Source organism: Malurus melanocephalus, unplaced genomic scaffold (genome assembly GCF_030028575.1).
Source record: "Malurus melanocephalus ecotype Western Australia unplaced genomic scaffold, MMel_1.1 scaffold_369, whole genome shotgun sequence".
NCBI classification, from domain to species: Eukaryota; Metazoa; Chordata; class Aves; order Passeriformes; family Maluridae; genus Malurus; species Malurus melanocephalus.
The window spans coordinates 728,447-731,990 of NW_026623601.1; positions in this window are offsets into that span (position 1 = coordinate 728,447).

Here is a 3,544-nt window from a genome sequence, read left to right on the forward strand (position 1 = left end):
TGGATCCATTCTGTGGGATTGGGGTGGGATGGATCCATCCTGTGGGATCGGGGTGGGATGGATCCATCCTGTGGGATTGGGGTGGGATGGATCCACCCTGTGGGATTGGAATGGGATGGATCCATCCCGTGGGATTGGGGTGGGATGGATCAATCCTGTGGGATCGGGGTGGGATGGATCCATCCTGTGGGTTACAGGGAGAAAAATCCCTCTTTGTTCAGAGAGGTGGAATGAATTTTGGTGGTACAAATGGTTTGGGTTCCAATTCAGAATATTCTGCGATTCTGCTGCTCCTCTGCTGGCTCCAGGGCACTGCTATATCCCAAAATATTCTTCCATCCCACAACATTGCTCCATCCCAAAATGCTGCTCCATCCCAAAACACTGCTGAATCCCAAAACACCACTCCATCCCAAAACACTGCTGGATCCCAAAACCTCTCCATCCCAAAACACTGCTCCATCCTAAAACAACGCTTCATCCCAAAATGCTGCTCCATCCCAAAACACAGCTGCATCCCAAAACACAGCTGGATTCCAAAACACTGCCCCATCCCAAAACACCGCTGGATCCCACAATGCCTCTGCATCCCAAAACAGCGCCCCATCCCAAAACAGCGCTGGATCCCAAAACAGCGCTGGATCCCAAAATACTGCTCCATCCTAAAATGCTGCTCCATCCCAAAACACCGCTGCATCCCAAAACACAAATCTGGGGGCTGTAATCCCCTGCAGCACCCCTGTCTTCCCCCTCTCTTCCATCAGGAAGGAGCTGGTGCCACGTTATGAAACCCAAAGAGATGAGATGAGATGAGATGAGATAAGATGAGATAAGAAAGGTTCATAACCTCTCATCACAGGACAGGGTTTCTCATCTCCAGCCAGCCTCTCCTGCTCTGATGTTTATTTGCCATCCAAGGCAGCATCCAGCTGGAGATGAATTTCCTCCGCTGGGATTCCAGCTCAGCCTGATCTGAGGAAATTGCTTTTGACAGCTTTGTGATAGAAACACCTCAGGCCCARCTCACCCCTGGCTGAAGCTCTCCGGGCTCCCTGGGGCTGAATTTGGCTCTGGCTGGCTGGGAAAATTAAAATCRGGGATGAAAAGCCTGGAAACAGAGCAGAGGGGTGACAAGGGATGGCTCAGCCCACAACAGCTCCTGGAGCTCAAAGGGAGAGGCAGGAGGAGGGAGAGGCGGCTGTCGCTGCAGGGGCTGTGTGACYGTGGTGTTATCTCCTGTGGGGCTTAGGCTGGCGCAAACACGGCCTTAAAAAATCACAAACTAATCCCAAACTCTCCCCTGCAGACCTGGAAGAACCAGTGCTACCGCTTTTCCACCGATTATTTCTTCCTGGGCTTTTGGGAAGAGCTGAGGTCGTGCTGACACAGAGCCCTGAACACCCGAGTGCTGCTCATCAATTCCTTTTTCTTGGCAAAACCTTTGGTTTTCCCACCCTGCAGGGTTCTCAGGGGTTGGGAGGAGCGGGGGGAAGTTCAAATGTGCTTTTGGTGCCTGGCTGCCCTCRGTTCAAAAGGCTCTCACCTCCTCGGGAGCACGTTCACCGCTCCTATCTGGTCCCAGCAGCTCCTTGGGAGCTGGGACAAACAGGAAAGCGTGGAATCACTTTGATCCCAGCCTTTAATCCCTCCAGGCTTCGTGTTCCCCTTGGATTCACGTGGCAGCTGGGTGCTGTCAACCCAATCTCAAGGATTTCTCCTTGGGGCCACAACATGGTTGAGGGGTCAGACCYGCCTGGACCCTTTTGATTTGGGTCCAGATCCCCTTTTTTTCCTCCTTGGAGGATGAGGATTGGGTGACAGACAAACATTTCTGTGCCAAAATGCTTCATGGATTTATGAACTCCAACCAGGACCACACAAGTGRTGGCAGAATGCCATGTCCCCGCATCCCTGTCTCCAACCCAGCCCATCCCAGATGGATAATGGGGTTGTGGCAGTGGAAAAAAGCAGCCTGGGTGTTGGAGCAGCTGCAATGAGAGAGCAGAAAAAAGCAGGGGAAAAGCTGGTGGAAAGCTGAGGAAAAGAAGGGGGAAAGAGGGGGGAAGGAGAGGGGAAAGAAGGGGGACAGAAGGGGATGTCGTGAATATTTTTACAGCACAAACTGAATTTTCTTCCAAAAGTTTAAGGGGAATCATGTCCCAGCATCGTAAAACTTGAGAAAAGYGGGAATTTATGGGTTACAAAAATACCCTGATCTCGCCTTCCTTTTCATCCATGCTTTCCTGCCCCTAATTCACCCAGCTCAGGCTTCATTAAAAGCTCCAGTAAATCATTCCCAGAGTGGGAATCTTGCCAGTTTGCCCGTGGCTTAATGGCACCTTTCACTCAACTCTCGTTTTCCTCATGCTGCACGAAAACACGGCGAGTCTGGCCCACTGAAAATCCCGGTGGATAATGGGAAGGGGAAGCTTAGCTCTGGTCCAGTCTGTGGTTACCCCACTGAGGGCTCGTGGGCTTTTAGGATATGCCCATTAAAACGTACTCAAACTGTTATTTGTTCTATGGATATATTTCCTGCCCAGAGGAGCTGTGAGTGTGGAGGTGTTCCAGGTCAGCTTGGACGGGGTTTGGAGCAACCTGGGATGGTGGAAGGGGTCCTTGCTCAGGGATTGGTGAGTTTTGGGTTTTTTTCCAGCCTCAAACCACTGTGGGATGATTTTATACACAATTTATCCCAAAAACTCCTGGCTCTTGGGCAGGCAGACCTGGCGTAACATTTACTGAGTGCAGAAAACGCCACAGGGCTTTTCCCCAAATTTTGGAACTGTGCGACCCCAAAGGAGACCGTGGCATCCCGGAATAGAATTCGAGCTCACACACGACTAAAGGTGTTTTGGTGCAGACAAAAACGGCTCTTCCTCCACTGGTTTAAGAAAATTACAAAAAAGAAAAAATGAAAATCAGGATTGTCCCCCTTCCTTCCGTGGTGGCAAAGCGGCTCCAAAACTTTTTGTGGCCTGAAGGGGAGAAGTTGTGGCTACACCTGGAGGCTGCCTGGCTCCTTATCCATGGAAAAGGGCTGCCAGCTTGCATTCCTGCCACACGCAGGAATGCAGAAAAAATTGCAAAAGAAATTGCAGAAGAAATGGCAGAAGAAATGGCAGAAGAAATTGGAGAAGAAATGACAAAAGAAATTGCAGAAGAAATGGCAGAAGAAATCACAGAAGAAATTGGAGAAGAAATGGCAGAAGAAATTGCAGAAGAAATGGCAGAAGAAATGGCAGAAGAAATTGCAGAAGAAATTGCAGCGTGCACGCAGGATCATGAAAACTCATTAATTCTTGGCTCCTTTGCAGGATCTGGAGGCTTTTTGGTTCAATTTAATCTAATCTGGATTGGAAGTGCAGCCCCCGAGGAGGTGGGGAGCATCGTGACCAACTGTTCTCCCAAATCTTGTTTGGATTGCAATGTGATTTCCCACAAGGAAAGGGGTGGGATGAGAATTCTTTTCCAAAGTGCTGTAAAAGATGAATTTTTGTGCCCAGCAGCACCAAGCCCTCAGGTGAATCAGCTCCAATGACTG